The following is a 14,414-nucleotide window of genomic DNA, read 5'->3' on the forward strand; positions in this document are numbered from 1 at the left end:
GGGGGGGGGGGGGGGGGGGGGGGGGGGGGGGGGGGGGGGGGGGGGGGGGGGGGGGGGGGGGGGGGGGGGGGGGGGGGGGGGGGGGGGGGGGGGGGGGGGGGGGGGGGGGGGGGGGGGGGGGGGGGGGGGGGGGGGGGGGGGGGGGGATTGAATTTAGGTGTTAATTGGAATATTGAAGTTTTGAGTTTGGGAATTGAATGATTGAAGATTATAAGAGGAGAAGAGTGGAGGGAAGATGGAAGATCTAAGAAGAGGGTGGAATTGGGATTGAGGCATAGAGTGTAGAGAGGTAGTTAAGTCATGTGCTGTGTGTGCCCCAACAAACTGTCTGCTAAACCTTAACCCTTTGATTAACTTCTATGCCAATTCCTCTGTTTTTTCGACTTTTGCTTTTTGGCTGCACCAACTTAGGAATTGAAATGCGCAGGACCTTAGGTATGAAATGATATGGTTTAAGATTATTCTAGTTCTTTCTAAACCTTTAAAATATATATTTTACATCTTGAATTTCTTATTATTTTCGTATTGAATTGTTTAAAGGATAATTGATTTGATTTTGAATGTGTACTAATGTAGTATAAGCTTGCATTGTGAGTTCTGCATATGAATTTTAATTTAAACTATTCTTATAAAAAAATGTTTTAAGAAAATATATAGTTTGAGAAAATGTTTAAATGAAGAAAGAATGTCAAACTCACCTAAATGTAGGGGGCAATTGAGCATTTTCATAATTGATTTTCCCACTATTTTCGTAATTTAATTTGGGTATTTAGTTAGCTGGGATCTTAAATAATTTACTAGTTGACAAATTTTCCAAAATTTTGCAAGAAATGAATGAATTTAAAGTATAATTATTGATTTTTTTAGATTATTAATTATTGAATTCGAACCTTAAAAAAAGAGTGTGTGTGGGGCTGAAATGCAAGTGGGTAGCAAATGCTTGGCGTGCTGCTCCGTTTTATTTGTTTATTTTTCTTTAAAATGCTTTGTTGTTTCCTTGCACATAAACATGGTCTTTTTTTTTTTCCTTTTTCAAAATAAGCGTTTGAATGTAAATAAAAACCCCTAAGTTTTAGTGACTACTATTCGTACATCTAAAAAATTAATACTGAAGTTTTGATTACTCTTAAAAGAATAGATCATCTAGATTGTAGATTAGTTACTAGTCATAGTTAATTAATGGCTTATAATATGATTGAGATCGTTATAATCCTTTTTTAATATTTTAAATTACTCTATAACATGCTTGTAATTATTTAAAATAGATGATAAAAATCGTATTTAAAAGGATAAAATCAAATATTGAAATCATGTTTTGAAATAATTTTTTTTTTTTGTTTGTTTGTAACCATTAGTTTGATGGTCGTTCTAAATCTTCATTGTCGATAATTAGAGTGACATGAATGGTATATAAAGATTAAAAGTCCTCGTCCATTTTGCAAAATAAATTCCTCTGTGCCCTCCCCACACCCTTTATGGAATTATGACCTTACTTCTTTGATCAAATATCTGTAAATATACGAAATAATTTGAGGAGTTCAACATTTGTATTCATAGACATCCTAGTTTCGAATGGAATAAATGGTAGTCCTGTTTTGATTCTCTTAGTTAAATAATGATTGTAAAGTTGTATTTGTAACGTCCCAGGCCCACCATTAGCAAATATTGTCCTTCTTGGGCTTTCCCTTTAGGGCCTGCCCTCAAGGCTTTAAAACGTGTCTGCTAGGGGAAAGTTTTCACACCCTTACAAATGGTATCAGAGCCAGACATGGGATGATGTGCTAGCCTTCTCACTGTTCTCTGAAGGGGTAGACACGAGGCGGTGTGCCAGTAAGGACGTTGGGCCCCAAATGGGGGTGGATTTGGGTGTGGTCCCACATCAATTGGAGGAAGGAAAGAGTGCCGACGAGGACGCTGGGGCTCGAAGGGGGTGGATTGTGATGTCCCATATTGGTTGGGGAGGAGAACAAACCACCATTTATAAGGGTGTGAAAACCTTTCCCTAGCAGACGCGTTTTAAAGCCTTGAGGGCAAGCCCGAAAGGGAAAGTCCAAAGAGGACAATATCTGCTAGCGGTAGGTCTGGGCCGTTACAGTATTACCGTTCACTTGCCCAGGAAGTTGGGGTTCTTTTTGCCTCCTTGGATGCCAGAGATGAACGTTAGGGCAATACATAAAATTTCTTAGAGGAACTTATGTGGTTAGCAGTGAGGCGAGTTGAGTCCGTAGGTTCTCGTATCTGGTAGGGACTAACAATGGAAGAGCTGTTCCTTCAAAAACAAACCGAGAAAATGAAAAATGCCAACGGGTTGAAGAGCTGTTCCTTCAAAAACAAACTGAGAAAATGAAAAATGCCAACGGGTTGGGTTTGATCCGTTCTTTAACCCGCCGGTGGAGAAATTGGCATGATCTTCACAATAAATTTTCTCGCAAATTTTAAAATTAACGAAACATTTAAAAAGATGAGAACAAATACATTTACTATTCAAAAGCATCGTTTGTGTTTTAATACAAAACCAAGGACCAAGGTATGGGATACAAAACAAACTGCAACCAAAATACCAAAAAGATTGATGCCTAGAATGACCCTCCGCACTCAATTAGGATTCACATAGCAACACTCTCACCCACAAGTAAGTTAGCTAACTAGAATTTGGGTTGCTGTTGGCATGGGCAACTCAAGCCTTTGGCCCTGCTCTACACAATTTCTTTTAGAAAATGTAGAGAGAAAATTTTAGAAAGCAATTGGAAATTGGTTTTAAGAAAGTAATGTTATAAGCTAAAAACAAATAAGGAAGAACCACAACTTTGATAGTGCATAACTCAGGGAGGAAAAATTGAAAGCTAGTCGTATCTCCCTATAGAACATTTTAAGACATTTTAGTATTGGTACGTGTAAACATGATTTTGGCGAAGGATCATGCATCCTATGTTAACATAACCAGAATAACAAGTACCTAACTAACATGAAAGCAAGTAAAAAGAGTTTGGAATGGACATGCAGCTATAAACATGTCCTAGAAACATGTCCTAGACAAGCATGATCAAGACATTCAACAAGCGACAACAGACAACACGCTTTCGACAAGAATGACTGTGACATCCTCCCCCATTTAAATGGTTGACGTCTATGTCAACCGAATCTTCACGAACTCAATGATGTAGAATGAGGTTGACTTCAGGTCTTTTGATGCTTTTTCAGTCAATCTCAGCATTAAGGAGTCTCTTCTACTTCATTCACGGTGGAATTATTCTTCATGGCATGAGGGTGTCGTCTCATTGTGCTTGGTGTCTTGTTGATTGAGATAGTAACGTTTCAAGTTACTAACGTAGACAACCAGACTGGTCCACATCCATGGGAGCAATTGGATTCTATATGATGTCTTTATGACCTTTTGAATGACTTCGGTTAGTCCATAGTGTTTCCGCACCATTCGAGGTTTTTGTTGCTTAGAAATCAAAGTTGATCTGATCTCAGCTTGATTAGAACTCTGTGATGTGAAATTGTTGAATTCGTCTTCGTGGCATGAGATTGTTATCTCATTGTGCTTGGTTTTTCTTGATTGAGATAGTAATGTTTCAAATTACTGATGTAGACAATCGGACTGGTCTACATCCATGGGAGCAATTAGATCTATATGATGTTTTTTCGACCTTTTGAATGACTTCGATTAGTCTATAGTATTTTTGCACTATTCATGGTTTTTATTGTTTTGAAATTGAAATTGATCTGATCTTAACTGAATTAGTACACTTTGTCCGCATTGAAATTGTAGTGCCTTGTATTTCTGATCGACCCTTCTTTTCATCCGTCTGGATGTTCTTCCTGAGTAACCTCGAGTTACTTTAGAGTTTTGTGTTCATCCTTCACTCAAGGTGTTGGCTTGAGATCTCTCCCTAGATCATTGACACGAGCTTTTGCGGGTTTAAATAAGCTTAACCTTAACCTTCAACAAGTTATTTAGTTGCTTGTGAAGTTTAGTTAGTTTGGATTAAGAAAATATATTGTTGATTGCATGAAATGTTTATGTTGATAGAGTTGGATCGGAACCCATGCTTTACATCTAAATTCTAACACAATCTTCAAAAAAACTTGAGGCTCCAAGTTGAATTTTAGTAATTTTTCTACCACAAAACAGATTGAATGTCCGAGTCAAACATCAAAAGAAATGTTTTGTGCCTACGTGTTGAAATTCTCAAGTGGTTGAAATTCTAAGGTGTAACTCATATCATTCCCCTATAATAATAGTTTTCGAGCAACTATTGACATAGTATAATTCAATGCTCTTTATGGGTAACGATGCATGTCCTTAGTATATTGGTTTGAAGTGATGAACGCAAGCTGTTAGGAACAATTTGGTCCTAGCCACCAATGAGGTCGTACAAAGGATCAAAGCAAGGATGCACATGACTGAAGTAGACAGAGGAATTACACGAACAAGAGGCATAGGGGATTGGAGTTTGAGGTAGGTGAAAGGGCATTGTTAAAGGTGACCTCATGAAAGACATATTAAAGTTCGGATGAAAAGGCAAGCTAAGTCCATGCTTCATCAGATTTTTCGATATTCTAGATCGGATCAAACTAGTGACATACAAGTCAACCCTACCATAGTCCCTTTATGCAGTATATAACATACGTTACATATCCATTGACAACTCATATATTTTAATTTTTGATATAATTTAAAAGCCATAGTTTAATTTGGTATAAAACACTACCATATATCATTTGAATTATTAAAATAAAAATAAAAAATAAAAAATAAAAAATCGTTAATTCACATTATTTTTATTAATTTTATATTATATTACTATATTATTATAATTTTTTTGAAAAAATATATATATAATTTGAAATTTTTTTTGGTCTACCCTCCATTTCTCGCATTGATGGTCCACCTTCAATAATCCACCTTTCATCTCTTTTCTAACCTAATAAATATAAAAATATTAAAAGATAAATGGTCAATATTAAACTTTTTATTTTATTTTTACTCCCCCCATATTTTCAAACACAAAACTTCCATAATTTCTTCGCTTTCCATGGTTAGTTTGTCAAGTTTCCTAAGTTTATTTTTCTCTATCATTCTTTTAGAGATTTGTGTCCTAAATTTGGAGGTAAATTATTTGTAATTATATTAAGCTAATGAATATAAGAGCTTTAAGTTATTAAGCGTAAGTTTGGTATTAGAGCCTCTCAATTTTGTGAGGGAAGAAGAGTCACTCAATCTTTAAGAACGAACGCGCAGTCATCAGGAGGAAGGTGAGAGAAATTCAGAGGAATTTGAAGTATGTGATAATTGAGTGAATAGCTATTGTGTTCTATTAGGTGGTAAGACGCGGGAAGCGCAGTAAGTCCGTTGGCAAGCTCGGGTGCTTAGTCATATGAAAAATTCTGAAGGAAATCTTATCTACAACCTGACACCTTTTTTAGAGACAAAACAGAGATTGACAACTTGTCAGCCACAGAGTGAAGGTTCGCATGTGAATTATCAGTGTTTTATCATTGTAAATTATTAGTCTTCTAAATTATTAGTTTGCTTTAGGTCTTTTCCTACTTTTAGGAATACAAATCTTGCAGAGGTCCTGTCCGGCTAAGATTCGATCTTATCTTCCAGTTCACGATTTTCAAATCTGTATTCAAATCTGAAGTCTATAAAAGGACTTCTTCAATGTAAAGAGGGTATCCATCGGTCGATAGCTCTCTCTTGAATATCAATTGAAAAAATTCAGAGAAAAAACATTCTACTCTATCTCTTACCTATCTTCTTCCTATGAACGAATTTATGAGAAAGCTTAGAAAATCAAACCATTTCAAATGTTCTACCGACGAAGAAGAAAGCTCAAATGAACATAGAAGGAGAGAAAATCTCACAATCTCAAATACTGTAAATCAAGAATATCAGATTGATAGGATCGAAGATTAGCTCCAAAATTGGACTATTTCGAAGATAGATCCGAAAACTATCTACCAAATCTCAACCTTCAATTTTACTCAAAAATCATGTATCAAATTCTCAGATAAAAACATCCCAATATGAATTCATAGTAATAGGGAATCTCTGAATCTTTTTTCAAAATTCCTTCTACTCCAACATCGTGAAGAACTTAACTATCTTCACGTCGGTCTTGTTCGAGTCGCTGTAAAACTATTGTTCAGATTTGGACTAGATATCCCAGTTCTTATCTCGTAGATTTCTCAAATTCTTTATTGGGAATGGTTCAATCCAATCTGGTGAATGGACTAGTCTATTTCAATTGTTATTCAAATTTTACTTTGTCGCTCCACAACCCGCACATATTATCAGCTCTTATGCTGGACTTACAATAAAAAAAACTTGAACATCAAGGCTGAAACTCATTCTTCAGTCGTCATATTTAGAGTTTATTATAAACTCATGAATACAAATATTTCACCAAGAGCATTAAGATCCTCTCCAAAAGGATCAACCATGCTCATAGAGGCAAATATTGGAAAGTCTTTGGTGACTGTTCCAAAAACTCTTTCTTGGGATCAGATAACCATAAATACTCTCTGGAAAATAGAAGATGCTAATCTTCCGAAGAGAAAGGAATCTCAAAACCCGGTACAAATCATCGAACATGACGATGGAAGCGTTGAAATAAAATTCAGCGAATAGCCTTCGTCTGAATCAAAAGTAAGAGAATTCTTGAGTTCTAGACCAAGTACGTCGGGAGTTTCAAGATCAATGTATGACCCCTTAAAGGTAAAAGAAGTCAGTTATGATAAAAAAAGGGCATCAATTCACTATGAAGATGACTCAAGATCTCCAACCCATTCAGATATGGATATTCAATCCGTCTACGAAAATCAGCTAAATGTTATTACAGCTGATTTCCAGATAGACAAAGAATTCTTGAAAACAGATTTTATGACAGTTGCCAACACTTCAAAGAGAAAAACTTTCTTCCAAACTTACAAAGAAGCTGAGCGAAGTGAATTAAGAGCTCAGTGGTATTCTCATATGGAAACCGTGGAGGAAAACATACCGTTCTTCGAATGGTTTGAAGAAAATATTTTGCAAATATGCTTCTTGACTAAAAGAGGCTGGAAGACTACCAGAAGAGGCGAGAAATATTCAAAACATCCTCCGTTGGAAGAAGTCGAATTTGACAATTACTACGGAGAAAAGGTCAAACCTAGTCCTTTCAAAACTATCCCAGAAGGACTAGAAAAGGGTAATCCGACCCTAAAGGATATCAATAATATCCTGCACCAGAATAACTATCCAAACAAGATTTTATCCACGATCTCCACCCAGCTTGAGAGTATCGAGGGAAAAATCTCGAAGAATTCGGGTATTCTGCAAGAACAAGCAGGCAGCTCTGTACCAAAGGTCGATGAGTCAATCCCAATACTCAGACCGGTAAACCTCGACATATTCACAAATAGGGTCTCGAAAGAAGAAGCTGCAATAGCCAAAATAGAAGAAAAGTTGAATAGAATTCTAAATCCTGGAATAATACATCAGGGGATTCATCTGTCAATGTCGTTAACAATGACGACGAGATCCAGGACTTCGAGATGAGATAGTAAATGAGGCAGAAGAACCTCTTTACAATCGGATCGAAAGGATCTCAAGAAGTCAAAATAATACCAGCAATCAGAAAAACTGGTATCCTCAACCGTCTTTCGGATATTCAATTCGAAGAAAAGACGCTACAAACTCAAGCCCACTATGATGGCCTGACAATCTATGAATGGAACATCGATGGATTGTTTGACTATCTTGTGATGAACGTTGTCAATGAAATGATGATGGACGCAGGCGCGTATAAATTACAGGGCCATAAATCCGACCATCAAATAGATCAAGTCTTAGTAACCGAATTTTCCGGGCAACTCAAAGACTGGTGGGACAAATATCTTGACGAATCAACCCGTCAACAGATATTAAACCACTATGTCATCAGGCCAACAACTCAAATCATCAAAGAAGAAGGTCCATCAACTAGGACCGAAGTACAACATGAAAGGGTAGAAGATGCTGTCAATACTCTAATCTATACCCTCATAGAATTCTTCGTTGGCGACCCCCTGAAATACCAAGAGAGATCCGCCGAAATACTCATGAACCTGAAATGACCTACCTTAGGAGATTTCAGGTGGTACAAAGACATGTATTTCAACAAAGTTCTTATTAGAACAGATAGTTCGTTGGAATTCTGGAAAGAGAATTTTGTCAATGGACTACCCAAGCAGTTCTCAAGAAGGATCAAAGACGGTTTGAAGACAAAGTATAATAGAACAATTCCATGACAGACTTTGTCATACGGATCAATAGCATCCTTCATCATAGAAGAAGGACTCAGACTTTGTAACGAGTCAAAGATCCAAAACAAGCTCAATTCTTCGATATCAAACCGAAAAGAGCTTGGAAGATTTTGCGATCAATATGGATGCAAGTGAATAGAAGCCCCCTCAACCTCTAGAAGAAAGAAGGTTAGGACGCATCCAAAGCCTTATAATGCGTACAGGCCTAGAGAAAAGTATCGGATTAAGCCTGTACAACCTCAAAAGCCAACGTATTCTAAGAAAAGGTACGCTCCCACAAAAACTCATAGAGGAAAGAAAAAGCAAACTTGCTTCAAATGTCGAGAAGAAGGACACTATGCTAACAAGTGTCCAATCAGAGGAAAGATCAACGAGTTGGATATAGATCAAGAGCGAAAAAATCAGCTACTACGACTAACTCTAACCGACTCAGAACAATCAAGCGAGGGAGAAATCCTCGAACTTCAAGAAGAATCCGATTCATATTCTAGCACAGAATACGAATCAGACCAAGAAAGAAGAAGGACGTGCGAAGGATGCATAAACGTCCTTACAAAGGATCAAGAGATTCTACTTGAGGTGGTAGAAAAAATTCAAGATTCAGAAATTCAATAGAAAATTGCTCAACAACTTAGAGATGCTATGACAATCTCTAAACCACTTACAGACTTCAATCAGTTCTCCAAAGGTTTGAAAAACCGAGAGAACTCACTACTCAAGACCTACAAAGAGAGATTAATAATCTCAAACAAGAAGTACAGGTATTAAGATCTGAAACTAAGTCAAAATCCTATATGCTTCGCCAAGAAATTCTCAACGTTCAGGAAAGGTTACCCAAACAAAAGGAAACGACGTAACCAAACCTGGACGAAGATGATTTTCAAAGTTCCTTCGTTGGAGCCATCACCACTTCTCAATATCAAAAATGGTACGCTCTCGTTACCTTAAAAATTTATGATTTCAAAATTACACTAAAGACTCTCATAGATATTGGAGCCGATCAAAATTGCATTCAAGAAGGCCTAATACCTACTAAGTATTTTGAAAAACCTACCGAAGGCCTTAGAGGTGCAAACAACAACAAATTCAAAATCAATTACAAACTATCAAAAGTCCATGTTTGTAATGACGGAATTTGCTTCGTAAATTCCTTCCTCTTAGTAAAGGACTTATGACAGGAACTAATCGTAGGTACTCCTTTCATTACTCAATTATACCCTTTTAAAATAACTGAAAAAAGGGTTAGAGTAAAAAGCCTTAGTAAAGAAGATAAAATTTAATTTCCTTTTCCGTACCAAGATTAACTAAATAAATAACCTTCAAAAGAATACAATTATTCAATCAATAAATGTATTAAATTATAAAGAAATTGAAGAAATTTCATTCAAAAGAATAGAAGAACAGCTTCAAAGCAAGACCGTCCAGTCTAAAATCAAAACATTACAAGCTCAAATAGAAAGGGAAATCTGTTCAACTGTCCCTAATGCGTTTTGGAATAGGAAGCAATACATAGTTAATCTTCTTATATCAAAACTTTCGAGGAGAAAAATATTCTTACGAAGGCCCGACCTATTCAAATGAATAAAGAATTACTAACATTCTGCAAAGTAGAAATTGATGATCTTCTGTAGAAAGGTCTTATTAGGCCATCAAAGAGCCCCTGGTCATGTGCAGCTTTTTACCTCAACAACCAGGCAGAGAAGGAGCGTGGAGTTCCACGACTGGTAATGAATTACAAAGAATGGATTAGATATCCAATTTCAAATAAATCAGATTTAATGCAAAGAATTTCAAATGCGAAAGTATTTTCAAAATTTGATATGAAATCGGGATTTTGGCAAATCCAGATTTCAGAAAGAAAGAAGTATAAAACGGCTTTCAACGTCCCTTTCAGACAATACGAGTGGAATGTTATGCCATTTGGGCTAAAAAACGCTCCATCCAAATTTTAAAAAATTATGAATGATATCTTTAATCCTTTTCAAGATTTTTCAATTGTCTCTGTTGACGATGTTCTGATTTTCTCTCAAAGCATCGATCAACATTTTAAACATCTTCAAACATTTTTGCCCATAGTCAAAAGAAACGGTTTAGTTGTATCTAAACCTAAAATAAACTTTTCAGACAAAAATCCGCTTTCTTGGATTTGAAATTCATTTGGGCTTAATTAAACCCATCCAAAGGTCCATCGAGTTTGCCTCAAATTTTTCGGACCAAATCACGGATAAAATCCAACTACAAAGATTCTTGGGATGTCTCAATTGTGTCTGATTTCCTCCAAAATATCATACCCATTTGCAAACCATTCTTTGAAAGGCTGAAAATGAATCCCAAGCCCTAGACTGAAGAACACATCAAAACAGTCCAAAAAATCAAATCCCTTGTCAAATCAATTCCGTGTTTATCCTGATAAACCAAAGGGTTGGTTTAATAGTGGAGACCGACACATCCGATATCGGATATGGAGGAATCCTGAAACATTCATTTGACAAGAAAGAATCCATTGTCCGGTTCCATTTAGGAATATGGAATTCAACTCAAAAAAATTACTCCAGTAAGAAAAGAAATACTTTCAATAGTACTTTGTGTACAAAATTTTCAAAGTGATTTAGTTAACAAAAGCTTTGTAATCAAAACAGATTCTAGGGCATCTAAATTTGTTTTAGAAAAAGATGTCAAGAATCTTGTATCTAAACAGATTTTTGCTAGATAGCAAGCCATTTTATCTTGCTTTGACTTCTAAATTTTGCCTATAAAAGGGGTCGAAAACCCTTTGTCTGATTACCTCTCAAGAGAGTTCTTACTCTGAAAGAAAAACTCTCCCTAGCCACTCTTCCATCGGGAGATGACCGAAAAGAAAGCGATAGAGAAAGGAAAGAAGCCCACTGCTTCTTCAAACACCCCTGCTCCAATGACATCTGACAGCTATGTGACGGATGCTGGTTTCACACGGGTGACCAGATGAGGTCGTCAAGAAAGCCTATCCATCGGGATTCTTTTATATTCCAGATGATTTTCATAAAACCTTGTTTTATGAATTCATTCTAGTTGACACAAAGTCCGTTGAAATTACTCATATTCCGAGTCGCGATGACCCTTCAAAAATCGCGTATTCAAAATTGAAAATTTTCAAAGTCATGAACCTGACATATTGGAATCAAGATCCATGCACGGAGAAATTTTTTTCAAAACCTTTTGTTCCTCATTCTTACTCATACAGAGATTATCAGATGGCATGGTTCAATGTCATTTGGTATCAAAATTACGAGCACTCACGGTTTATTTAATTCTGCCCTTACCCATTTTTGTTCATCAAATGGTGGTAAATCTTTGGATCAGCCAAAGATATATTTCCAGTTCCAATACAGGAATCATTCCACTACTTTATTCAAAATATATTCAAAACCCATTTCCATTAGCCATCCTCTTTTGTGTATATTTTCAAATTCCCGTTCTCTTTTGTGTATATTTTCAAATTCCTTCTATTTTAACATGTAATTTTCAAATAAAAGAAACTGAAGACCAAGTAAAACAGGTCTTCAAAATTATCAAAATCAAATGGTGGGATAAATACATCTATACCCATGCAGATCTCAAAACGATAAAGGTCTGGTTATTAGAAAATGGCCACCTTTAGGATTTATCCAAGAAGAAGACCTCCAAATTTCTTAATTCAAAGTCGAAGCTACTCGCTGCATTCGCCCAGACAACTTCGGAAGTTGACTTTCAAAAGCTTCTTCAAGAGGCCGCTTCCGTCGACTCGACATCTTCTCCTTCTATTGTAGAAGAAGAAGACATGATTTATGATCTCAATGATTCATTTTTGGATTCTCAACTGCCTCTATAAATGTTATGGAAAAGACTGAATAGTCGTTAAACTATTTGTAAAAAAAAAAAAAAAAAAAAAAAAAACTTTCATCAAAATTATTGATGAATATGGAATATCAAAATTATTGATGAATATAGAATATGTGAAAATGTGTCAGTACATTAATACGTAAATTTGGATGAACTTGGATGAACTTGTTGGTTCTTTCATGACATATGAGATTATACCCATGTGAGAGGAATCCAAAAAGAAGAAAAGTATAGCCCTAAAGTCCATTACATTGGAAACGAAGATGAGGAAGCCTTTCAAATATTTCATCAAAAGAAAAAATAATTTAAGAAACATTTCCCCATAAAGAGCTTGATGGAATTTTTAGGGTTTAAAACAAGCTTTTATGGTGAAATGTTTCTTAAATTATTTCTTCTCTTTGATGAAATTTTTATACTTGCGCGTGAAGTAGACAACATCATCTTGATCGTCAGAGTCAACTTCCAATGTGATGGACTTTAGGGTTATATTTTTATTCTTTTTTTTATTCCTCTTTCACGTGCTCCTTCATACTTCATGATAATGTCAGTCATGAGAGAACTAACAAGTTCATCGAAGCATCTCATGTGTCATGAGAGAACCAACAAGTTCATCCAAGCATTGTGTCGTGAGAGAACCAAGATGATGAATATGTGATTAAATTGGACTTTGAGGAGCCGTTTTAGACAAGTACCAAGAATTAACTTTGGCTTAGGTCAACTAAGTATGTAGCTTTATTATCGGTTTGGTTGGAAAAACTGTTTTATATATGATAACGTATACCTAGTGGCCTCTACACATGCCATATGTGCGATATGCTTAGATATGTAATGTTATGTTATTACGCTATATGATATGACAAATAATATTATGGTATAAATGAAATGTCATGTTATGTAACAATAAACTATGTTATGTTATGACATGTTATGCTATGCTATGCATGTTATGATATGTTTTGAAATAAGGAAATTTACGATGCACAACCTTCCTATGTCATGTCTTGAAAACTATGTCAAGCATGAAATGATGTATAAGAATTATGTATGCATAATTGCCGGATTTAGTATGTTAGGAAAGAATGTTATAAAAGATTGGAGGTTGTCTTGCATCATTTGTTATGCCATGATGGAAAGTATTGAGATCTCATGCATAATTGTGTATTCACATGCATAAGAATACTTCATCGTCATGCTATGTTAGTTAGGATGCGTACTTTCGATAGGATACGTAGGTTCGATATTTATGTTTGTCATGATATCATGTGGGTCTTTCCCTCCGTGGTGTTCGACGAAATATCAAAATGTTTAGCTCAACGAAGCCAGACCTAGGGGGTACGTATACGAGCCCTCCTATTGGGTCCATGTGCGCGTGCATGGGTTGTGTGTAGGAAAGTACCATATATCCAATCGGACTTGAAATATTTAAGAACTTTATTTTCAGGTAAGTCCATGACATTGTTTATGAAATATTTAAAATGAATGTTTCCGCATAAAAAAGGTCGCGTCATGCATATGGTAGCGACTCTATTTCAATAGAAAATTGGTTATGGATTTGCTCCAGTAAGAAAACGAGTTTTTCGTCGACTTTGAATGACCATATCTCACGCTTCACCCTCTAGCTCTTTCTTGATGTTTCATCTACAAGATTCATGAAGTGATTGAGTGTTGAAGCACCTTGGATGGGGCTGGGGAGTGTCGTTTTGAAACGGCAATGATAATCATCACGTCTTCTTTGTCTACAGGAGGAAGAGGAATGACGTGTTAGCCCCAATCTCGATCTTCCTTTGCTTTTTTATCAAATTGATCCTCTTTGGAGTGGTGCTCACAAGATCTTGAATATCAAATAAGAGGTGAGTAGTCGATCTATATTTTTTCTTAAGAAATACTTATAGGAATCCTTTGGTATTCAAGATAAGCCTCAAGTTAAGTAAGAACTAGGGGTTCATGAAAGAATTTGGCTAAGATCGATAAGTTGAGGCCTCGAACCGAGCAATTTGCTCGAGATTCAAGTAATGTCAAAACAACCATCTAAGCAAAATCACTCATGAAAATTTAATGCTAAGTATAATAGTTCAAACTACTTCTTCTAGTTGCTTCATTTCTCTCCATCAATTCATTTATTTAGGGGGAAAGCAAAAGCCCATGCAATCTTTCATTTATATCCTGGCATGTCAAGGTTATGTATGAAATTTGGTATTCATTGAACAATGGTAAGTAGCTCAACCAAGTAATGGGTGCAAAATGATCAAAATGCTCCTAAG

Source organism: Cucurbita maxima, unplaced genomic scaffold, assembly GCF_002738345.1.
Source record: "Cucurbita maxima cultivar Rimu unplaced genomic scaffold, Cmax_1.0 Cma_Scf00061, whole genome shotgun sequence".
NCBI classification, from domain to species: domain Eukaryota; kingdom Viridiplantae; phylum Streptophyta; class Magnoliopsida; order Cucurbitales; family Cucurbitaceae; genus Cucurbita; species Cucurbita maxima.